Source organism: Mesoplodon mirus (genome assembly GCF_964341445.2).
Source record: "Mesoplodon mirus genome assembly, chromosome: 6".
Taxonomy (NCBI): domain Eukaryota; kingdom Metazoa; phylum Chordata; class Mammalia; order Artiodactyla; family Ziphiidae; genus Mesoplodon; species Mesoplodon mirus.
This window is the reverse complement of record NC_138982.1, coordinates 92812118-92837488: the sequence shown is the minus strand read 5'-3', so window position 1 is coordinate 92837488 and position 25371 is coordinate 92812118. Positions and strand designations below refer to the sequence as shown.

Below are 25371 nucleotides of genomic sequence, written 5' to 3'. Positions count from 1 at the left end.
TTAGCAGAGTACTTAGTACCTAAGCATACTTAGTACATAGTAAATACTTAGTTAATACCTGAATATTGCGCAGCTTTCTTCAATATTGTTTTCTTCTCTATATAGGAATTGGATTTTACCTTTCTTTTCCCCCAGCTTTGCCCTTGGGCATTTATTTCCTTAAAAGTGTTGAAATGGAACAGATTTTTCAAGAGCACCTATTACTTTAGAGAAGCTCCAGTGATATAGTAAAAGCTCAGATAACCAGGTTTATTTTTCCCAGTTTTTGACTTACAAGAAAATAAGCTCCTTTCCTCCCCTTTGAAATATTGATTTTAAACAATTCAGTATTTTTTTTTTTTAAAGAGCTCCCAAAGAATGAATAGCCTAGGGCCAGTCTGTATACATTTAGCCTAAATGTGCACATCTTCATTAGGGTCCAATGAAAACTGATGCTCACAAGGCTGACCCTAATGTATGATAAGACTTGCAGCCAGTCACTGGTGATTTAATTGTATTCACTATAGGGTACTTACTAAAGCAAGAAAGTATTCCTTAATACATTTTAGAAAGTTTTTCAATAGCAGTAGTTGAAACAAAAAGGCCTTTTAAGTAAATTTAGTCAGTTAAACAAAGCTACTCCTCTGGCTTTTTGGTTAATACAGGTTTGAATGTATGCCCTCCGTCACAGTTTGGAAACAGCCCAGTTTTATTAACCTGAGGCTGGCAGATTATGAACACTAATACCCTGTGAAGCTGCACTTTTAGAGTATTCCTTGCTTCGTTTGCAAAACCCAGTAGTCTCAAGTTCTATTTCCTATTTTGTAAGCATATTTTACATCAATTAATAGTGGTTGTATTTTTACATGGCTATTCTTATCTTATATTCTGAAATCTGTTCTCATGACCCATTCATTATTTTTATGCTTCATAATGATGCTTTTAACTAGATGTATTTAACAGGAAATGAACATATAAATGTATACAGAACTATGAACCATGTGTACATGAACTATACAGAAGCACAGTTGAAAACTATTACAAATAGATGAAGCACAGTTGAAAACTATTACAAATAGATGAAGTTATGATTACTAATGGAATTAGTTAATTCTAGAGTAGTACTAAGTACAAAGTGTCCATATGTAATTTTAAGTCAACATGGGATATTGGAAAATAAACATGAAATTGGGAAATACAGATTCAGTACTTCTTGTAGAATTTTAAAATGTAAAGATCTAAAGCCCTAACCTCTCTAAGGTACTATTCAGAAAGTGCGTATAGACATATTTTCTAAAGCTTCAAACAAATTTATTTTTACATGGCTCATCCCAACAGTCATTTTCCTATGTTTTTTTCTGGTGTTATTGTTTTTATCATTAAGAAACTAAGTCGAACTTATCAAACTTTAGAAAGAATACTTTAGAAAGAAACCTAAACTTTAAGTTCAATTTTTAGTATTTATTTACAAAGCACGTGTTGCTTTTTGCACAGTAAACTTAACACCTCTAACAGTGTGTGTGTGTGTGTGTGTGTGTGTGTGTGTATGAAGTTGCCCTTAAAGCCCATAAAATGGCAAAGAAAAATTGTAAGGAAATAGTGCACTGGTTGCTAAATTATTCATAATGAGTAAGTCTGTCTTAGTCTGTTCAGGTTGCTATAACAAACTACCACAGACTGGGTGGCTTATAAACAAAAAAACATTTATTTCTCATAGTCCTGGAGGTTGGAAGCCTGAGATCAGGGTGTCAGCCTGGCCAGGTGAAGGCCCTCTTCTGGATCCCAGACTTCTTATATCCTCACATGACAGAATGGCCAATTAAAGGGCAGTAATTCTGTTCATGCAGACTCCGTCCTCATGACCTAAGCACCTTACAAACGCCCCACCTCCTAATACTATCACGTTGGGTATTAGGATTTCAACACATGTATTTGCGGGGGCGGGACACAAGCATTTAGACCAGAGCATCCTGCTGCCGGCCCCCCAGAATTCATGAACTTGTTACGTGCAGAAGGCACTCACACCATCCCAGTAGCCCCAGCATCTTAACTGGTTCCAGGATTGACTCAAAAGTCTCATCTAAATATCATCTGTATCAGGTATGGGTAAGACTCAAGGGATGGTTCATCCTGAGACAAATTCCCCTTTAGCTGTGAACCTGTGAAGTCAAACAAATTATGTGCTTCCAGATTGTAATGGTAGTACACGCAGAGCGTTAAACACTCCCATTCTAAGAAGGAGAAATAGGAAACAAGGGGGTGATAGTTCCTAAGTGAGTCAGAACCCAACAGGGCAAACGGCGTCAAATCTTAAGGCTCAAGAATAATCTTCTTTAACCTGATGCTCTGCCTGCCAGGCCCACTGGGGCAGGAGCCCCACTTTCTGGACACGCTAGAGCGTCCCTGCCCCCAGGGCTTTGCTGGGTGCAGTCCCGCAGCCTCTCTCCCGGGCGGGAATGGTACACCTGTGGCTCTGCTGGTTTGGAGTTGTAGGCCCACCCTCACAGCTCTGCTGGGCACTGCCCTAGTGGAGGTCTCTGTGGTGGCCTTGCCCTTGCCCTGGTGCCTTCTGCTTGGGTCTTGTGCCTCTAGCTCCAAGTGACTCCTTCCCTTGAAATCTAGATGAAGAAAGCCACTTCCCCACAGCTCTGCTGGGGAGGGGTCTGTCTCCCATGGCTTTGGATGGGAGTCTTCTGGCCTGTTGAAACCCAGGTTATGCCCTCCCCACTTTTGAAACTGAGCCAAAAGCCCTGATGATCTCTGAATTACCTTGTGCTGAATATCACACGTTTGAAGCAGAATAGCTCTATGGTTCCCTTCTATGAATTTCAAGAAGTCTGACAGCCAACCTTCATTTGTTCCTGTCTCCTTCCCCTCGAGTTCAAATTGCAGTTTTCTTGCTGGGGTGGCTGATCAAATCCCTGGTTCATACGCATACTCATCTCATCAAAAGGTCTTTTGGCCACACCCTTAGTGGTCTTTCCCAAACATGCTTGCTTATTTTTTGTAATATGGATAAGCTGAGAGTTTCCCAAATTTTAAATTTCTGCTTCCCTTTTGATTACAAATTCTTTCTTTAAGTCATCTCTTTCTTCTTCACGTTTTACTATAACATTCAAGGGAAGCCAGATGGTACCTTCAACACTTTGCTTAGAAAAAGGTTCAGCCAAATAGCCAGTTTTGTTGGATATTTCCATCTTGCACAAGATAGAACCACAAGTTCTATTTTCCACAAAATACTAGGACATGAGCGCAGTTTAGCCACGTTCTTTGCTGCTTTTTAACGAGGATTGCCTTTCCTTCAGTTTCCAATAACATGTTCCTCATTTCCATCGGAGACCTCATCAGAATGGCCTTCACTGTCCATCTTTCCACCAATATTCTGTTCAAGGCCACTTAGGTGTTCTTTAGGAAGACTGAGGCTTTCTCTGCAGCTCTTCTTCTTTTGAGCCCTCACTAGAATAGCTTTTAATGGTCTGTTCACTGTAAAGTAAGCTTTTTCTAGCATGTACTTCAAAACTCTTCCAGCCTCTACCCATTACTCTCAGTTCCAAAGTCACTTCACATTTTTAGGTATTTGTTATAGCAGCACCACACTTTGAGTACCAAGTTTCTGTCTTAGTCAATTCAAGGTGCTATGACAAAGTATCACAGACTGGGTGGCTTGTAAACAACAAACATTTATTTCTCACAGTTCTGCAGGCTAGAAATCTGAGATCACGGTCACAGATTTGACTATGAATGACAAAGCTTCCTACTAGGAGAATTATTATTATTGTATTGTTATTATTATTGTATTTCATATATAGAAAGTTACAAAGAAAATGGATGTTAAGTGTCTTTATCAAGTAGATCTAAATTAACCTAAATAAATCACCAAAGCAAATATGTATGACTTGTGAATTGAAATATATTATTTATACCTTAGATATAGAATTAGATATAGAATATGAATCTTAGAATTATTTGATTCTTTTTATTAAAACACTTTAATTAGATTTATTTGAAGTTGTACAGTACTGTATACGTATCTCTTTCATTATTCAATAAGGGACCTATCCTCATCTGAGGGTTCAGGAAAACCTGTCTTGGAGGAAGTGATAGATAAGATCTGATGAGTAGAAAATTAGGTAGATTGGGCTGGGAGTGGTGGGAGGGAATGCAGAGGCCCTGAGGTGAGAAAGAGCAGGATGTCTAGGAGAAACTAGAAGAATAGTATGACTGGATTTTAGAAAAGAGCGAGAAGGGTGGAATCATTGAGGTGGAAACCAGAATATGTGGTACCTTGTGTGCTTTGATGAGATTACTGCAAGCACAGTGGATAGCATTGAAAGATTTTTGGCTAGAGAGTGAGGGGTTTGTATTTATGTTTTGTAAAGATCAGTTTGGTTGCTACAGGAGGGATGCTTTGGAGGGAGGCACAAATGGGGATGAAGAAGTCAGTCAAGAGATTGTTATAGTCATAGCTTAGACCAGGAGGTGGCAGTGAAGATGAGAAGAAATGGACTGATTTACCGTGTATTTAGAAACTTGAATTAATGGTTTTTATGATTGACTAGATGTGTGAGAGTGAGACAGAGGAAACCACACATTAACAGTAACATCTGATGCATTGATGACATAGTGACAACTACCGAAACAGGGACAGCCCCAAGAGAAGCAGATCTGTTGGCTGGACTTCTGAAGAGAGGAATGGCATAAGGTAATTGAAACCTGCAGAATGAATGATGTTAGCTAAGGAGGAATGTAGAGTGAGAGTAAATGTGACTTGGTAATCCTAGTCCAAGGCCTTGCAAGGAGACTCTTAACCCAAGGAATGAGAACATAAAGAAGTACACACTTCTCACCTGCTTTTTGTTTGCTGTTGTTGTTGTTGAATCAGTATTGCTTTATAGTTTTTTAACTCAACTTTTAATTTCAAGATAATTGTCAATTCATGTGCAGTTACCAAAAATTATACGGAGAGATCCCATGTACCTTTTATTCATGTTCCCCCCAGTGATAACTTTTTGCAAAACTATGGTAAAATATCACAGCCAGAGTATCAGCATATATACAGACAATATGTAGAACGTTTCCATCACCTCAAGGATCCCTCATGTTGCCTTTTTTATTGTCACATCCACTTCCCTCTTGCCCTCTCCCCCTTTATAATTGCTTGCAACCACTAATCCGTTTCCCATTTTTGTAATTTTGTCACTTTAGGAATGTTATAGAAATAAGGTTGTATGGTACATAGTCTTTTGAGATTGACTTTTTTCCATTCAGCATAATTCTCTGGAGACTCATGCAAGTTGTGTGTATCAATACAGTTGACTCTTAATATGGGTTTGAACTGTGCAGGTCCACTGAAGCATGGAGTTTTTTCAGTAAATATGTTAACACAGTACTACACCATCTATGGTTGGTTGAAACCACGGAGGGTCTACAGTAAAGTCACACACAATTTTTGATTGTGTGGTGGGGAGAGGGGGTTGGCACCCCTAACCCCTGTGTTGTTTAAGGGTCAACTGTATACTCTGTGGTAAAATGTCTTTTCATTAATTTTGCTCATTTTCTAATTGGATTGTTTGTTTTTTTTACTGTTGTGTTTTGAGAGTTCTTTATGTATTCTAGATAATAGTTGTCAGATATGTGGTTGGCATGTATTTTTTCCCAATCTATATCTTACCTTTTCATCTTCTTTATAGGGTTTTTGGCAGAGCAAAAGTTTTGAATTTTGTTGGAGTTCAATTTATCACTTTTTCCTTTTATGGATTATGTTTCTGGTGTCAAGTCCAAGTCCAAGAACTCTTTACCTAGCCCTACATTCTGAAGACTTTTTTTTTTCTCTCTTTTTCTCTTTATAGTTTCGTGTTTGACATTTAAGTTCATGATTCATTGTGAGTTAATGTTTGTATAAGATGTGTTTCTTAGGTTGAGGTCCTTTGGATGGACCTATGGATGTCCAGTTGCTCCAGCACCATTGGTTTGAAAGCTAACCTTCCTCTATTGAGTTGCTTTTGTGCCTTGGTCAAAAATAAGATAGGCATACTTATATGGGTCTATTTCTGGTTCTCTATTCTGTTTCATTGATCTATTGTGTCTGCTCCTCCAGCAATATCATGCATTCTTTTTTTTTTGCGGTACGCGGGCCTCTCACTGTTGTGGCCTCTCCCGTTGCGGAGCACAGGGTCCAGACGCGCAGGCTCAGCGGCCACGGCTCACGGGCCTAGCCGCTCCGTGGCATGTGGGATCTTCCTGGACCGGGGCACAAATCCGTGTCCCCTGCATCGGCAGGCGGACTCTCAACCACTGAGCCACCAGGGAAGCCCTATCATGCATTCTTAATTGTTACTGTAGCTATATATTAGGTCTTGAAATCAGATAGACTGATTTCATTCTTCTTTTTCAAAATTGTTTTAGCTATTCTAGTTGCTTGTCTTTCTGTATAAAGTCTAGACTAATCTTGTCTCTATCTACTGCATCTTCAAAAATCTTGCTGGGAACTTTTTTTTTAAAGGAATTGTGTTAAATCTGTATAACAGTTTGGGGAGAATTTACATTTTTATTATGTTTAGTCTTCCATTTCTTGAACACAGTGTATCTCTTCATTTATTTAGATCTTTGATTTTTTTTCATCAGCATTTTGTACTTTTCAGCATCCATGTGTTGGGCATGTTTTTATTAGATTTACAATTAATTAGTTCATTTTAAAAACTACTGTACATGGCATTACATTTTTATTTTTATTTAGTTTTTTGGCCATGCCGTGCGGCATGTGGGATCTTAGTTCCTCGGCCAGGGATAGAACCCATGCCCCCTGCATTAGAAGCACAGAGTCTTAACCACTGGACCGCCAGGGAAGTCCAATGGTATTTATTGTATTTTTAATTTTGGTGTCTACATGTTTACTTCTATTATATATAAACGTTAATTTTGATGGCCATATGTTCATTGCTCATAAATAAAAATATAATTGATTTTTTGTATGTTTAAGTTATGACCTTATAAGTTCACATACTCATTTTAGAAATTGTTTTTATAGATTCCTTGGAATTTTCCATATAGACAATCATGTCATCTGCAAATAGGGATGGTTTTATTTCTTCTTTTCAGGATTATATGCCTTTTATTCCTTTCCTTGATTAACTGTACTGGCAGAACTACCAGCACTAATAATAAGAGTAATGAGAGCGGATATTTTTGCGTTGTTCCTGATCTTAGGAAAAAGGCATCCAATATTTTAGTGTTACAATGTTAGCTATACATTATTTTTAGATGCTCTTCAACAAATTGAAGAAATTTTCCTCAGTTCCTCTTACTGAAAATTTTTATCATGAATGGATGTTGAATTTTGTTGAGTACTTTTTCTGAATCAATTGATATGATCATATGATATTTCTCTTTTTACCAGTTAATGTGGTGGATTATATTAATTAATTTTTTGAATATGGAACTATCCTTGCATTCCTGAAATAAATCTCTGGTTATGCTATGTAATTCTTTTTATATATTGTTGAATTCTATTTGCTAATATTTTGTTAAGGATTCTTGCATCGGTGCTAATGAGAGATATTGTTGTATAGTTTTCCTTTTTGGTACCATCTTTGTCTGGTTTTGGTATCAAGGTAATACCAAAATCATTTTTCTATTTTTAATTTCATTGTTTTCTTCTCTTTATTATTTCCTTAATTTCTACTTGTTTGGGTTTATTTGGATCTTTTTCAAGGTTCTTGAGGTGGGAGTTTAAATTACTGATTTGGAAGATTTTCTTTTCCAAGAGAAAGCATTGAGTGCTACAGACTCCCCTCTCAGCACTGCTTTTGCTAGTTTCCACAGATTTTGTTAGGCTGTATTTTCATTTTCCTTCAGTTCAATGTGTTTTTAAAAAATTTCCCTTGAGACTTTTGATTCATGGATTATGTATAAGTATATTGTTAGTTTTCAAGCGTTAAGGAGTTTTCGTGTTATCTTTCTGTTAATGACTTCTAATTTGATTCTATTGTGATCAGAGAACACACTCCTAAGATTTTAATTTCTTTAAATTTGTTGATGAACTTGTTTTATAACCTAGAATATAGTCTTGGTATGTATTCCTTGGGCACTTGAAAAAGAATGTGTAGTCTGCTGTTGTTGGGTCAAGTATTCTATAAATGTTGATTAGATCCTGTAGTTTGATGATGTTGTTGAGATCTTGTATATTCTTTCTGATTTTCTCTCTAGTCATTCAGTCAATTCCTGAGAGAGGTTTGTTGACGTCTCACACTCTCATATCAGTTCGATAGGTTTTTATTTTACATATTTTAAAGATCTGTTATTAGTACATACATATTATAGGATTGCTCTGTCTTCTTGGTGGTATGACCCTTTTATCATGAGGCCCTTAATGACCCTCTACCTGTGTCTGGTGATTTTCTTTGAAGTCTACTTTTCTGATTAATATAGCATTCTTGCTTTATTTTGATTAATGTTTGCAGGATACGCCATTTACATTCTTTTACTTTGACCTACCTTTGTCACTATATTTGAAGTGAGTTTTTTGTAGCATATAGTTAGATCATGTTTTTTAACCCACTGCCAATCTGGCTTTTTAGTTAGTACATTTACTTCCACTTTCTTTATGCCCCTTTACTTCCTACATTTATAATAAATGTCTTAAATACTTTACATATATTTAGAACTGTATTAGACACTTATAATTTGTTAAAACCATCAAAAATAATTTAGAAAAGTCAAGAGAAGAAGGAAAGCATATTGTATTTACCCATATTTTTGCTTATGTTCTTTTTTCTTCTTTATATTCTGAGGTTCCTTCTTTTGTTTTTTCCTTTTTGTTTATTAAATTTCTTTAGCTGCTCTTTTTGGTTAGGTCTGTTGGTGAAAATTCTCTTGAGTTTTCCTTCATCCAATAATGTCTTTATTTTCATCCTTCCTGAGGGTTACTTTCACTGGGTATAGGATTCTCTGCTGACAGTTCTGTTCTTTAAGCACTTGAAAAATTGCCACTGCCTTCTCATCTCCATGGTTTCTAGTTTGATTATGATGTATCTTGGTATATGTTGCTTGCCAGATTTGGAAAGTTTTCAACCATTATTTGCTTGAGCACTTTCTCAGCCTTGCCCTTTTTTGTCCTTCCTTCCTAGATTGCAATAACATGGATTTTAAACTTTTGTTATTGTTTCATAGATCCCTGAGGCTCTGTTTACAATTTTTAGAAATTTTTCTTTCTTTTGTTCCAGTTGCGTAATATCTATTGTTTTCTTTTCTAATTCACTGATTCTTTCCTCTGTCCTCTCCACTCTGCCTTTGTGCCCATTCTTTAAGTTTTAAATTTTGGTTATTGTGATTCTCAGTTCCAAAATTTCCATTTGGTTCTTTTTTATATCTTCTATTTATTTGCTGAGACATTATGTTTTCACTTGTTTCAGGTATGTTTGCAGCTGCTCACTGAAACATTTTTTTAATAATGGCTGCTTCAAAATCTTTGTCAGATAATTTTAACACCTCATCTTTAATTTATCATCTGTTAATTGTTTTTTTTTCATTCAAGTTGAGACAGTCTTGCTTTTGGTAGGTGAAGTGACTTTCAATTGAAACCTGGATATTTTGGGCATTATCTTGTGAATCTTTGGATCTTACATAAACCTCCTGTTTTAGCTGACTTCCTCTGACACTGCTGTAGCAGGGGGAAGGAATGGCACCATCTTATTACTGCCAGGTTGAAAGAGAAATCTAGTCCCCACTTGGCCTCTGTTGACATCCAAGGTAGAGAGGGACTCCTTGGTGCTTCCGGGCAGAGGTGGGAGGTCCCATTCGTCACTAGGCCTCTGAGGATACCACTGCAGCTGGAAGGGTCAGGAGTGTCTCATTACTGCTTTACGCTTGGCCTCCACTGACACCAAGGGTCAGGGTCAGTGGTGGACTCTTTACAGCTGGGCAGTGGTCAAAATCCTGATGTGTCTTCACTAGGCCTCTTCTGATACCACCCAAGTGGGGAAAGAGAGGGAAACATTATTACTGCTAGGTGGGAGATGGAAGTTTATGTCTGCACATGATTTCCATTGACTCTCTATATGGAAGGGGAGAGGGAGGACTTGGACTTGTTACTGTCTGATAGGATGAAAATCCCACCTCCCTACCCATCCTTCTATGACACTACTCCATTGTGGGTGTTGGGGACCATAGTTTTTTCTGTCATGTTTGTCTCAGGTAGTACAGTTATTGTCTAAAAATTTTCTGTCTTGCTAGTCTTTCCTGGTCCTTTGGCTGGAGAGAGCTGACCTTTGTTGGGACTTTTTGGTCTGTGCCTCATTGGCATTTCTGGGTTGCTGGCTTCTTCAGTTCCAAGTCTAGGACATACAGGATGAAAAGAAGAGCCAGGGATCTCAAAACTGTGTTGCTCCTTGGGTCGTGAAGTCCCTAGCTAGCTTGCCTTTTTTCCCTCCTTTCAGAGTCTTATGATTGTTTGATATGTAGTGTCTAGTGTTTTTAGTTGTATTTAGTGAGAGCATTAGGGATAAGTATGTTTGTACCACCTTTCTGGAAGTAAAATTTCCTCACCTGTTTCTTAATGTGGTAGAGAAGATGAAAACACTGCAAAGATGGTATTATGGAGGACATAACTTGGAATTTCCAGGTGGAATTATTAACATTGGAATGGGTCTTCCAAAGACAGAGAGATTCTTACCTCAGGTAATTTGGATATCCTTCAGTTTAAAGGCCTGAGTTGATGCCTGGTAACTGACAGTGAAACAGTGTTTCTGATTTTCGTTCCATGTGCTATTTTGGTCTTGGTTTTGTGTATACAATAGAACAGGAAGCATATTGGGTAAGATTACACCTTTCTAAGTCATTTTCAGTTCTGATGCTGTTTAGTTGATTCCACTGGGTTTTAGTGCAATGGGCCAGATGTCCTTTCAATCAGTAAATTGATACTACTCATCTCTTACAAATGCTTTTATTCATAAATACTCCAGCAATTTATTATTTTTTTTAAACTTTGGGCTTAAAACTTTTTGTTTAATAAACTTTTTAGATTAACTGGCAATAAAATTGGCTTTTGGTGTATATAACTCTATTTATTTAAAACATGAATAGATTTTATGTACAGTTCAATGTTCACATTTATAAAGTTCCACTCCTCCCCCTCCAACTTTTCTTATGTTATTTGTAGTCATACCCTTCTCCCAACCCCAACTCCTGCCAACACTTTTTTCTTCATTAAAATAGTTTTGTCTTTTGGAGCATGTGATACAAATTGAATCTTTTGAGACTGGCTTTTTTCACTTACTGTAGTACCTGAGGTTCACCCAAGTTGTTGCATCAATAGCCCATTCTTTTTTTCTGCTGAGTGGTATTCAGCAGAAATAAATTGAATATATAAATTGTGATATAAATTGAATATGATATAAATTGAATCTTTTGAGACTGGCTTTTTTCACTTACTGTAGTACCTGAGGTTCACCCAAGTTGTTACATCAATAACTCATTCTTTTTTTCTGTTGAGTGGTATTCCATTATATATGTATTAGAGTTCATCTATTTACCCATCAGTTTGTTTCCAATTTGTGGCAATCATGAATAAAGCCACCATAAGCATTCATGTAGAAATTTTTTTTTTTTTTTTTGCGGTACGTGGGCCTCTCACTGTTGTGGCCTCTCCCATTGTGCAGCACAGGCTCCGGCCGCGCAGGCTCAGCGGCCATGGCTCACGGGCCCAGCCGGTCCGCGGCATGTGGGATCTTCCCGGACCGGGGCACAAACCCGTGTCCCCTGCATCGGCAGGCGGACTCTCAACCACTACGCCACCAGGGAAGCCCTTGTAGAGATTTTTGTGTGAACATATGCATTGATTTCTCCTGGGTTAATACCTAGGAGTAAGTAGGATTGCATGTTTATATCATAAGCACATATTTATATGAGGAATATCCAAACTTCTCCAGAGCACTGTACCACCTTTAAGTCCTTTTTTTTTTTTTTTTTTTTTTTTTGTCATCTTCAAGAGTGTTTGCCTTCATTTGTTGGAGGATTTTAAAAATCTTTGTCAAATAATTTTGACATCTGCACTGTTTCAGAATTGGGGTCTGTTGATGATCTTTTCCTATGCAAGTTGAGATTTTTCTTATTTTTTCATATGCTGACAGACTTTGGGTTTATCGTGGACATTTTGATTGTTATGAGACTCTGGGTTTTTTATAAAGTCTATGGAAAATTGTGATATTTTAGTTTTAGTAGGAAATTGATTCAGTTAAGTTCAGGATTCAAGTTCAAGCTGGATATCTGTGAATTGTTTTCTAGGTCAGTTCTGTTTTTAAAGCCTTTTCAGTGTTATTTGGATTTGTCTCCTTATCTGCCACCCAGTGGCCAATCTGAGAATTGAGCCGTGCTCTATCCAGTAGTTCATTTCTCAATGTCCTTGTGTACTGCTTAGGATCAGACCCATGCATGTGTAGCTTGGGATGAGACCAAGAGTTAATAAAGAACTCCTCTTTACCATCTCCCACTTTCATTTTTTTAAAAGTCTTTATTGAATTTGTTACAATATTGCTTCTGTTTTATGTTTTGGTTTTTTGGCCCCGAGGCATGTGGGGTCTTATCTCCCTGACCAGGGATTGAACCTGCACCCCTGGCATTGGAAGGTGAAGTCTTAACCACTAGACTGCCAGGGAAGTTCCCCACTTTTCATTTTGCTTCTCTGGTTGGAAATCTGGGGCTTTAGTTACCATGGTCTACTCTGCACGTCCCATGATTGTACCCGTGTCTGGGAGTAAGTGGTGGGAGGATAAAGAGGTGGGTTTGCCCCACCCTCTTGGAACCAATCAGAGATGAAGGTTCCCCTTATTCAGGTTTTTTGTTCCTGTTGGTTCCTGTTTTTGCTGCCTCTCTCTGCTACCACAGAAATGCTAGAAGTCCAGCACATGAGAGAATGGAGAAGATGGTACTTAAGAATTTGTTGTTCTTCCATTATTTTCCTGCTACTTAAATAGCTGTGGCATATATTCCGTCCAGGTTTTATAGCTACATTTAGTGGGACAGACAAGGTGGAGTATATTTACTCCCTCTTACCCAGACTGGAACCCATTGGGCTTGCTTTAGTGTTGAAATAATTAATGGAAAGAGCAGAGGTAGGTCCAGGTTTTGTTGGTGTCTGAGGGTCACACGATTTGGAGGCCCTCTTTAAGAAGAGGAAGACGAGTTATGAATATGAAATTAGGCACATTGTTCTTGGGTTGGGCTGAGAAAGTGAAGGACTCTGAAGCTTAAGCTTCATTGGCATTAATAAGAAATCTGCTTTTGGGGAAAAGATAAAACACGAATAGATATTGATTATGGGTCAGCATTATACAGGGTGTTTTTTATTCATGTTTTTATTTAATATTCATAAAAATAAAAATGTAACCCATTTATCCCCATTATGCATATGAGAAAAACGGATTTAGAATGGTTAAATCATACAGATGTAAGGGGCTTAATAACTCTAATTCCAAAGCACATGGTCTTTCTCCTACCCATAGTACTTTGTGAAATAAATAGAGATTAGGAGAACCAGTATAGGCTCATGGTTAAGAGCATAGGATCAGAAGCCAGACTGCTGCCGGGGTTCAGTCGTGGCTCTGCCGTTGATTATGTGTGTTTTTGAGAAAGTTCCTTAACCTTTCCTTACCTCTATATGTCTATAAAATGGGGGTAATAGTACCTACCTCCTAGGTTGATGTGAGGATTAAATGGTTAATATTTAATAGCATTTAGAATAGCTTCTGGCATATAATAGGTGCTTTTTATCCACCATTTACAACTGTGCATTTAGATAAATTAAGTCAAATTGTATGTGCTGTGTTAGCAGCCTTAGTTCTTGAGCTACAGAGGCAAATTATAAGAAAAGGGGATTTTTACTTATACATAAGCCGTATTACATATTTAGAATACAAGCTGAGACATAATCATTAGTAAAATAGGCTACATATTATATAATCAATACTTTTATTTTCTGTGAAGAATTAAAAAGTTTTTTTTAAGTTTAGGGATGCTAATCTATTTAATAAGCAAAGCTAGAAGAAATGTTCTATATGGGTGATTTGAAAATCCAGACTATTACAAGTTAAATATTTTGGGGAAATGGCCAAATAATAACACAGAGGTAGAAAAGCTCTACAGAAAGAAAAATATCCCTCTTCCTAGATATATTTAAAGTTTTAAACACTCCCAGGCTCTTCTGTAAAATGGAGACAGTAGAAGCATCAGTCTGTATTAGTTACCTATGGAAGTATAACAGATTGACATGAAACTTAAAACGTTTATTATCTCACAGCTTCTGTGGGTCAGGAATTTGGGAGTGGCTTAGCTGGGTGACTCTGGGCAGGGTTCCTGTGAAGCCTTGCCTGGGGTGGTGGATTACTTTAAGATGGTTCACTCACAGGCCTCGCTAGATTGTGCCTGGTTGGCAGGAGGGCTCATGAGCTTCCCAGTCACATGGACCTTTTCTTAGGACTTACAGAGTGTCCTCATGATTTTGCATCCCCCAGAGCAAGGAGTTGAAGAGCCATTAAGGCAGAAGTCACAGTGTTTTCTGTGTGACCCAGCCTCAGAATTCTCTTTGATTTCTGCAGTACCCTGTTGGTTACACAGGTGTTCCCTATTCAGTGTGGACGGGGACTTCTAGGAGGCGGGGCGGGGGGGCATCTCGGAGACTGGCCGAGAGTTTATCTTATAGGGTTATTTTAACTATTAAATGAGATTATCCCAGTGAAGCTTCTGGAAGCTAGTAGGTACCCCATGCAATACCTGTTTGATTAGTGTGTTTTTCATTGCCGGTCTCGATCAATAGAAATCAGTTTCTAGATGCTTCCCAAATGCAGAGGAAGCTTTATGCGTCTTTATGGAAGAGAGAATTCTGATGAGGAAAGTCTTCAAACTGTTCCTGTAATTGTTAATTTGTTTAGAAGCTAGGGTGATTAGAGTTTGAGGCAAGAATATTGATAAATGCTATAAGCAAGAATCTTGACTCACAGTGAACTCACTTAATTTTATTACCACCTAGCACGTGCTCATGGAGGAAAAATAGTGTATTTTAAATCTGATGCATGCATTTTTGTATGTGATTGAATATTACTTAAGTTCTACTTTCTCTAAGGTTAAACAGGTTCAAAATATTTTCTTCTTTTCTACGTGCACTATAACTTACCGTTGATGATGATATAAGTATGGCTTATTTTGAGGAGGACATTTACTAAATTATTTAGAAAATGATAAATAACAAGAATGTACAATGGTTATTTCTGTTTGTTGTGAAAAAGCATGACGAGAACTCTCTTATTTAATGGTTTTCTTTCAATGGTAACATAAATATTTGGCCACTGGAGGGCTCCATATTTTAAAAAATTATATTAAAAGATAAAAATGCTCACTGTAACAATTTTAAACAGTACAGAAAGATTTAAAGGACTCATTATTTAGTAAAGATAATGAATTAAATACTTGCTGGTTATAAATGAAAAATGTGTGCGTGTGCAAGTAAAGTGTATTTAATAGGTGTTTGCTTCCTCCTTTTTCTTATATTGGAATGAAAATAAAACATAGAATTTCTTCATAAGTAAAATATCTCCCAACTCTGATATCAAAATATAAAGCTAGTCACTTGAAATCCCCTCAGTAAACAAAGAGGTTGAGATAGATTAAATAATTTTTTCTCATCTTTCTCTCCTATATGTACTATTTTTATGTGAGGAAACGTCTTATTTTAGGGTTCATTGAGATTATTTCCATTTAGTTTAACGAACTTTCAGTTATGTCAGTGAATGCTGTGACATAGTTAATAAAATTCACAGAACATTAGGAGACATTTTGAAAATTGAACCAAAAACAAAAGTAGATGTGACATCAAATAATTGGCAATCACAGATTTTTAGAGTCTTTATATTTGATATTAGCATTTCTTTGATCCAGATGTGTAGTTTACATTGTTATGCACTGAAACCTGAGCTTCAGGGTTTATTTTCCAGTATTAAAGTAAAATGAGAACTTAAAAAATTGAGAAATTAGAAACTCTTATAACAGGTGTCTGTACCTGAAGGTAGACTCTTTTTGTCTAGAAAAATTCTAGATAGGAAACTACCATGTTCCTCAAAAACAGCATTTTTACTTCCTTGATCTCTCCAGCTTGAAAGAAGTGTTTTGATTTATTTATAATTGTGAAATGTTTCCTTTTTAAATGTTTGATCTGAACTTGGGGAAGCCTGCAATTTCTAGGGTAGTTAAGCATTTTTTTCTCCTGTTAAGATGTGGGTCTCTTTGTGCTGAGCTTGCAGAGCTGAGGCTGTGTGTTTTGGGTGATGTGAGTAGCTAAGCTCCCCAGTTATTCAGTAGCTTTGTCCCTTAGCACCTCCTCTTCATAAAGGAAGCTGTAATGCTAATTAATTGCTAATGAGGGGGAAACAAGCCGAAACCAAAATTAAACAAAGTAAAAACCAAATAACTTCTAAACCTGTTCATTTGAAAACTATCCAGGGTCTATGAATATATAAATCCCCCAAAATATGAATACCAAAATATAAATACAAAAAATCATGCAAGGTAGTAGTCCCTAAATTAGTACTAATTATGCACATGTTTTTGAGGCACTGTATGGAATGATTTGTTTTTTTAAAAGCCACCACAGGCATCCTCACTGATTATTCTCATTTAAGTGGTTTTATTCTCATTTTAGTGGTTTCAGGATAGGAAGTGCCTGGGCCTCTGCATTTTTAAAAATGTCTCCTGTGATTGTGTTTTGTTTTCTGGGTTGAGAGTGATTGACTCAAAAGGAAGCTGCATTGTGGAAACTTTTTGAGGCCCCTTCAAGTTCTGATTAGTTAAACAAATGTCTCAGAGTAAATACAGCTACTCTTTATATTTGAATATGTTCTCTCCTCACCCTCAACTTACCCCCGAAGAAAAAAACCAAACTTGGGGTTATTTTGGTTGCTGACATTGCCTCCATTAATTTGAATTGAACCACTTAAATTTCTGGGGTAAGGAGTGGGGAAAGTGATTCTAGATTTTCAGATAGGGTTTGCCTCATCCTGATGAGTTTGTCATTTCTGTTACCCACTAAAGTAGTTAGTTTATCTTTTCACTTTTAAGCCAGTTCTAACAGAAAATAGGATATGGTCTGGTAATTCTGTGAGTGAAATAGGCTTTGGCACGTAGAGATCTTTTTTGCAATGCTTAGGGATTGTAAACATAAGGAAAAGTCGTGGAAGAGCAATTTATGCTACTGGCAGGCTGTAGGGTGCTGTAGGGAAAGGGGACTTCAGGATCAGCAGGCCCCCCAGACAACAGGTCACACCAACTTTTCAAAATACTCAACAGTGTCAGTCATGGGTAATGAGCCCTCATGCTTCTTTCCTGACTGTTCTCAAAGTGATGAGGGAAATGTCGAAAGGCAGGCTGTGAAGGTTCCCTGAGATTTCAGTCCTGGGGCCCCTGTCCTCCCCATTCTTTGGAGGTGAGGACCCTGGGTGACACTTCTCAACCATAGGTTTAGCCTGTGTGTGTTGGGATGACTCACAAATCCTGCTGTCTCCTCCACTTTTTTCTGGTTCACTCCATGTAACAAAGAGGTCACAACTGGGTCTCTGCCGACTAGAGCAAACTGTTCTGCGATCTCCTCTGCCCTAACCAGCAGGACGCCCTGCTTTTCCACCACAGTAGGGCAATATCACCTTGTCCCTCTGCCCAGGCCTCCAAGCCCATGGGCTTATTTTGGGCTCTTCCCCCATTTCACTCAGCACATCTGACTGTTGCCTAATCACATCTACCTCATAAAGTGCCCCGGGCAGGCAGTCATGATAGTATACTACTTGCATGAAAACAGTGAAGATATTTAGGTTAAAAGGAAGAAGAAGAAAATTACCATAGAATATCTGTATGGTGGGAGAAGGTTAAATGTTAGGAAGAAGATCAAAATTTCAAGTAAGTCTTCTGGTTTAGGGTATCTAGAAGATTTGAATTAAGCATTGTGTTTGGTATGTAGTGTAAGTTTTATTCTTGCACGTTTGGGCTGGAACCATTCTTTTTGCTTAGAATTAGCTTTAAAAAAAGAAAAAGGAAAAGCTGATAATTTAAGACAAGCTTGGGGGTTCTGGTTTGTTTTTAAAGACATTGTCTTTTTTAGTAGGAGGTCTCTTGCGTATAAATATTACCAGTGCATGCATTCGTCTTGCTATTTGTGGATTATCCATAGCAACATGGTGACATTTCAATCAGATCAATTTTCCTTAGCTACCAAAGACTCCTTAACTTCTCTCCAGTTGCTATCTTTCTGACCTGTATTTAAGAAGTGTAAAATTGATTTTACTTTTAGCTACAAGAAAAAATTATAGTTGTTATTTAAAATTTTATACATTTGAAAACTTTTCAAATTATTTTTGCATGTATTTTATCACTTTAAGAAAATTCAGGGCTTCCCTGGTGGCGCAGTGGTTGAGAGTCCGCCTGCCAATGCAGGAGACACGGGTTCGTGCCCCCATCCGGGAGGATCCCACATGCCGTGGAGCAGCTGGGCCCGTGAGCCATGGCCGCTGAGCCTGCGCGTCTGGAGCCTGTGCTCCGCAATGGGAGAGGCCACAACAGTGAGAGGCCCGCGTACCGCAAAAAAAAAAAAAAAGAAAAAAGAAAAAAGAAAATTCATTTATGGGAAGACAGAGTATTCCAAAGTGAATTGAAAATGGTTTTCAGAATACTTAATCTAGTTGTCTTCCATAAGCATTGGCAATCAAGAGCTGGCTGGTGGGAATTACAGATCTTAGTGGGAATCTTTTGTGGCATCTTAGAAATGCTTGTTTCTACTTGTTTGTTAGTGCTTTTCAGCTTGTGGAAGTGTCTTACGTGTATCTACTTGTAATTTAAAGTTCATTTTTATTGAGGAAGTATGATTTCTAAAGTTAAGGTTGCGGGAGTTTGTTTTTTGCCTTTATGTCAGGTGTTTGGGATAACCTTCAGAGAAGGGTTCACACAATAAAAATGTACAATTGCAAAAAGAACTCACCAGGCAGATATCAAAGTAGTTATCTGTACAGTGGAATTTTAACTGAAAGGGAATGTCCTCTGGCAGGGGAACAATGGCACAATCCCTTAGGAAGTCAATTATAAGGTATGTTAATCCTACCAAAATATTAACCTCATGATCTTCAATGCCAGGGTGTATTCTCCACCCTGCAAGTTCAGCTAAAAATATGCCAAAAGGCAAATTTCATAAGATAATGAAATAAAAATGTGGACCTAAGTCTGTAAGATACAAATTAAAAAATAAAATCCCTAGCCAAATGTGAGTGTCTGACAAATCCTTTGCTCTCTTACAATTAGTAGCCTAGTCTTTTGGGATGTTCATAAAATAATGATTTAAAAAATACACATTGAGAAGGCATGTGCTTAAATGATTTACCCATCTGGTAATTTTTACTCTGAAGATTTTTTTCATATTTGTGAAGTCGATGAGTATAATTGTACTATTGGTGGCTATGTCTTCTTAATATATAAAATTTTAAAACCTTATTATATCAATTACTGTAATAATTTTTTTATAGATTTGAATGTCTAAAAAGTTTTGGATTTCAAAGAGCAGTTTTATGAAAATAATAGTTCTTCATATTTATTTTTAATTTCTTATATTAAACTGGTTTGAATTCAGTGTAACAATATGAACGTAAGCTTAGTAGGTGATTGAATTGTATTAATATTAAATCTTTTGATTTTATGAAAAGATCTGCATAGACTTTTAATAGAAACTAGCATCAGATCAATTTCCAGTTCCTTAAACAGTTTGACTAATAACTAACATGCGTTATGATTTAAAGTGCATATAGCCTAAACTTTCCTTTGGTATGTTACTGCACTAGCACATTTGGCATTTGGATCAAGGGCATAGAGCTGTGGTTGCTGGGCACCATGACTGTTGGGCATGATGGATTCCAAGCCTCATGGCTTCCAGCTTTTATTTGCTTTGATTTCAGAAAGCTAGAGAATCTTGAAATGTTTGGATCTTAGACTCTAAGGCTTAGCGACCAGCCCTCAGTGCCCATACAGTAACTCCTAAAGTTTCTGTTTGAACATCTCCATTGATGGATAAATATCCAAGAGAGACTCACTTCACTTTCGGACAGATCTGATGGTTAGAGAGTGTTCCCTCATACTTAATACCTCAAACTGCCTCCTAGAAACATCTGTTAATTGATTCCCATTTTAAACTCTGAAACGACTATATAAAATTATGTCTTTGATGCCTCTTCTTTATAAGACCCCAAAAGGATGTGAAAACAGTACTTTTTTTCCAGATTAATATTTTCATTGCCTTCAACCATTTTGCCCCTAACAGGGTTACTTAGCTCCTGTCCATAATCTCTCAATGATCTGGTCTAGAGGCACTTCAGTTCTTTCTGTCCTCACTTGATAAGACAGACAGCACCGGGTAGAGTGGGCTCTCATTCCCTCTTGCTGGACAGTGCAGTTCTACTAGATATGATTTCCTTTTGAGTACTTTACACTGATGACTCATATTGCAATAAGTCATTTTACATGCTTTTCAGTTAAGGTAGGGATCCCCTGTTTGCTACTTTCAGACTTTTCTTATTCATCCCACTAATGCTACTCAGTTTAGGCTAACTCTTACATTTCGGTGATACAAAAGCAGATAGGGACTTCCCTCGTGGTGCAGTGGTTAAGAATCCGCCTGCCAATGCAGGGGACACGGGTTTGAGCCCTGGTCCAGGAAGGTCCGACATGTCGCGGAGCAACTAAGCCTGTGCACCACACCTACCGAAGCCCACACTCTAGAGCCCGCGTGTCACAACTACTGAGCCCACTCGCTGCAACAAAGAGTAGCCCCCACTCACCGCAACTAGAGAAAGCCCGTGCGCAGCAACAAAGACCCAACGCAGCCAAAAATAAATAATAAATAAATAAATAAATAAATAAATTTAAAAAAGCAGATAAAGAGGAGGTGATGATAGTTACTTATAAATTTGTGGATGTGCTTTCATTGCTCCCTACTCTTATTACTCCACAGTTAGAGGTTTTTTACTTGGACATAATGCTTGTTACCATGCATATTTTACTACTTGGTAAACATTCTCAATCATTGATGTAAAAGCAGGTTTTGATGTGGAGGATGATGGAGTGAAACCTGCTGGTACCTGTGGTGGCGTGAGGAATAGTTGGGGGAGGGGAGAAGATTTGTGAAGAAAGTTTGAGGACACCAAACCTCAGCTTTAATTTTTTTTAAATTTTATTTATTTATTTTTGTTGCGCTGGGTCTTTGTTGCGTCACGTGGGCTTCTCTAGTTGCGGCGAGTGGACTCTCTAATTGTAGCACGTGGGCTCTCTAGTTGCAGTGCCTGGGCTCTAGAGAGGGCAGGCTCAGTAGTTGTGGCACGTGGGCTTAGTTGCGGTATATGGGATCTTAGTTCCATGACCAGGGATCGAACCCAGACCCCCTGCGTTGGAAGCATGAAGTCTCAACCACTGGACCACCAGGGAAGTCCCCTCAGCTTTAATTTTGCTTCGGACCATTTCTATAGTACATTTCTTCTTCTAATTTTAAATCTTTATGTCATAACATAAGCAAACAATTCTGTGTGTTTGTTGAGACTCTTTGCTGTGTTGAGTGTTGAGTGTTCAACACTCAACACTGAGTGTTCATGGGGCAGAAACTATGTTGTTTTTTTTGAACCTTATACATTGAAATTTAGATGGCTTGCAGCTGCTTTGTAGTCTCTTTTATTAAAAAATTAATTAATTTTATTTTATTATTTACTTTTGGCTGCGTTGGGTCTTCGTTGATGCCTGTGGGCTTTCTCTAGTTGCGGTGAGTGGGGTCTACTCTTTGTTGCAGTGCGCGGGCTTCTCACTGTGGTGGCTTCTCTTGTTGCGGAGCACAGGCTCTAGGTGCACGGGCTTCAGTAGTTGTGGCTTGTGGGCTCTAGGGTGCAGGCTCAGTAGTTGTGGCGCACGGGCTTAGTTGCTCCGCAGCGTGTAGGATCCTCCCGGACCAGGGCTTGAACCCGTGTCCCCTGCATTGACAGGTGGGTTCTTAACCACTGCGCCACCAGGGAAGCCCCTGCTTTGTAGTCTCTGAAAGATATTTCATATGGTATGTTGGGTATTGTCAGGTTTACATTAGCCTTAGCAACTCCTTCTCTCTTTCTGCCCCAATTCCTACCATCCTCTTTACCAAGCGTTGGGTGACCCAAGTTTAAGGTGGTGTTGAGGGTGAGGTGGTCAGAGAATTGAATCTTCAACTATGTTTTGCTCTGAGGCAGGGGAAGAACATAGCTCAGGAAATAAATAGAAGAAAAGTATTATTTGAGTTCTCATATTCGAAATTCAAAAGAGATTTTCCTCTTAACAGCATCTGTCCTCTCCTCTACCTCTGTTTATCTGATGTACGATTCTCAGTTCTGTGTAAAATTAGCACATATTCAGAATACTCAGTAAGCACATTAAAATTATTGCTTTGGGGCTTCCCTGGTGGCACAGTGGTTGAGAGTCTGCCTGCCGATGTAGGGGACACGGGTTCGTGCCCTGGTCCGGGAGGATCCCACATGCTGCACAGCAGCTGGGCCCGTGAGCCATGGCCGCTGAGCCTGCGCATCCGGAGCCTGTGCTCAGCAACGGGAGAGGCCACAACAGTGAGAGACCCGCGTATGGCAAAAAAAAAAAAAAAAATTATTGCTTTGGAGGAGTGGCCAAGATGACGGAGTAGGAAGACTCTGAGCTTACCTCCTCCCATGGACACACTAAAGTTACAGTTATCTGAGAGCAACTGTTGATGAGAAAGATTGGAAGACTAGCAGAAAAGATCTACCACTAGAGATGTAAAGAAGGAACCACAATGAGACAGGTAGGATGGGCTGAGATGTGATATAGTCAAGACCCATAGCCCCGGTGGAGGGGAGGGTGGCCTGCAAATGGGAGGATTACAATTACAATTGCAGAGCTTCTCCTCAAGGAGCCAGGGTTCCAAGCCCCACATCAGGATCCCCAACCAGGGGATCCTACCTCGGGAAGACAAGCTCCCAGAACACTGGCTTTGGAGGCTAAGTGGGGCTTACTTTCTGCAGACTGACAGCTGTGGGAAATAGAGACTCTGTTCTTAAAGGGCGAGCACAAAATCTCACACACTCCAAGACCCAGGGCAGACGTGGTAATTTGAAAGGAGTCTGAGTCAGACCCACTTGCTGATCATGGAGGGCACCCCAGAGAGGCAAGGGGCAACTGGGACTTATCCTGGGGAGATAGACACTGGCAGCAGCCATTTTTGGGAGCTTGTTGTACTGCAAGGAAACGAGCTGGGAAGCACCATTTTGGAATTCTCTCTCTGGCTTATTAGTACTGGGACTAGCCCCTCCCACCAGCCTGTCAGTGGCTCCAGCACTGGGACGCCTCAGGCCAGGGAACTAGCAGGGGGGTGGGGGGAGATGATGGAACGGGACACACATAGCCCCACTAACCAGCAGCACAGCTGCCATAAGATCTCCTGAGCCCACAGCTGCCCTAGGACCAAACCCTGTCTGCCACTGGGCAGGCACTAACCCCAGGACCCCCTGGGCCTCAGCCCCATCTACCAGTGGGCCAACGCCAGCTCCGAGACCCCCAGGGCCTTGCAGCCCGAGACCCTCAGACCTACCTCTGCTCACCAGTGGGCCAGCACTAGCTCTAGGACCCAGCCTCATCCACCAGTGGGTGGGCATCAGCCCCAGGACTACCACAGCCCCCCAGCCTGCCTTGTCAAGACCCAGCCCACCCACCAGCAGGCCAGCACCAGCCCTGTACACGAGCAAGCGGCTACCAGCTCTGAGATACCCTGGACCCCTCAGCCAGCCGTCCTGGGATCTAGCCTCAGTCACCAGTGGGCGGACACCAGCTTTGGGATACCCTGGACCCTACAGCCAGCAGTGTCAGGAAGCAGCCCTGCCCACCAGCCAGCCAACACTAGATCTGGGGCTCCTGATGCCACAGCCACCCACCCTGCAACCTGGCCCTGCCCACCAGTGGCTGGCATCCTCCAAATAAGGCAGAGCCTGGCAGCCAACCGAACTGGGGGCCAGCCACACTTACCATACTGCCCATGGTAGTCACCCAGCCACAAGAGAAGGATCCATGCAGCCCACATAAGGGGCACCCCTAAAACATATAGCTCTGGTGACCAGAGGGGAGTGTGTTTGCTGGGACATGTAGGATGGCTCCTACAAAAGGCCACTTCTCCAAGGTCAGGAGCCGTAAACCAGCTTAACCAAATACATAGAAATAAAAACAGTGTATTAGGCCAAAATGAGGTGACAGAGGAATATGTTCAAAACAAAGGAACAAGCTAAAGCCCCAGAAGGACTAAGTGAAGTAGAGATAGGCAGCCTGCTCGAGAAAGAGTTCAGGATAGTGATCGTAAATATGATGAAAGAACTAGGGAGAAGAATGGATGCACAGAGCAAGAAGTTAGACGTTTTTAACAAAAGAGTATATAAAGAGCAACCAAACAGAGATGAAGAATACAATAACTGAAATGAAAAATGAACTTGAAGGAATCAACAGTAGACTAAATAATACAGAGAAACGGATCAGCAAGCTGGAAAACTCGCTGATCTGAGTGGAAATCACTGAAGCTGAACAGAAAAAGAGTGAAAAGAAATGAGGACAGTTTGAAAGAGACCACTGGGATAACGAGCCTACTAACATTCACATGATAGGGGTCCCTGAAGGAGAAGAGAAAGAAAGGGGCAGAGAGCCATATTTGTAGACATAATAGCTGAAAACCTCCCCAACCTGGAAAAGGAAACAGACATCCAGGTCCAGGAAGCACAGAGCCCCAAACAGGATCAACCCAAAGAGGACTATACCAAGACACCTAATTAAAATGGCAAAAATTAAAGATAAAGAGTGAATATTAAAAGCTGCAAGGGAAAAGCAACAAGTTGCATACGAGGGAACTCCCTTAAGAGTGTCAGCTGACTTTTCAGCAGAAACTCTGCAGGCCTTAAGGGAGTGAAACAATGTATTTAAAGTAAAGAAAGGGAGAAACCTACAGCCAAGAATACCTGCAAGGCTTTTATTTAGATTTGATGGAGAGATCAAAAGTTTTACAGACAAGCAAAAGCCAACAGTGTTCAGCACCACCAAACCAGCTTTACAAGACTGTTAAAGGGACTTCTCTTATCGACAAAGAAAAGGCCACAACTAGAAACATGAAAATTACAAAAGGGAAAAAAGTTCATTGGTAAAGGCAAATATATGGTAAAGGTCGTAAATCAACCACATACAAACCTAGTAAGAAGGTTAAATGACAAAAGGCGTAAAATCATCTATATCTACAATATATCTGCTGAGTAAAATATGTCAGACAGAGAAAGACAAATACTGTATGATTTCACTTATATGTGGAAT

At 39.3% G+C, this 25371-nt stretch overlaps 1 protein-coding gene across 14 annotated transcripts in view; it reads left to right on the top strand.

The window, feature by feature from the left end:
* The window catches only part of BBX (BBX high mobility group box domain containing), a 291684-nt gene that overhangs the window by 88426 nt on the left and 177887 nt on the right, over window positions 1-25371 (top strand). For 2 of the 14 annotated variants that reach the window (XM_082626011.1, XM_082626019.1), the window contains exon 2: window positions 4539-4681. The exons of the other annotated variants lie outside the window; for them this stretch is intronic. The gene's annotated coding sequence lies outside the window, so the exon portion shown is untranslated. The remainder of the gene's footprint in view (window positions 1-4538; window positions 4682-25371) is intronic. 14 annotated transcript variants of the gene reach the window in all.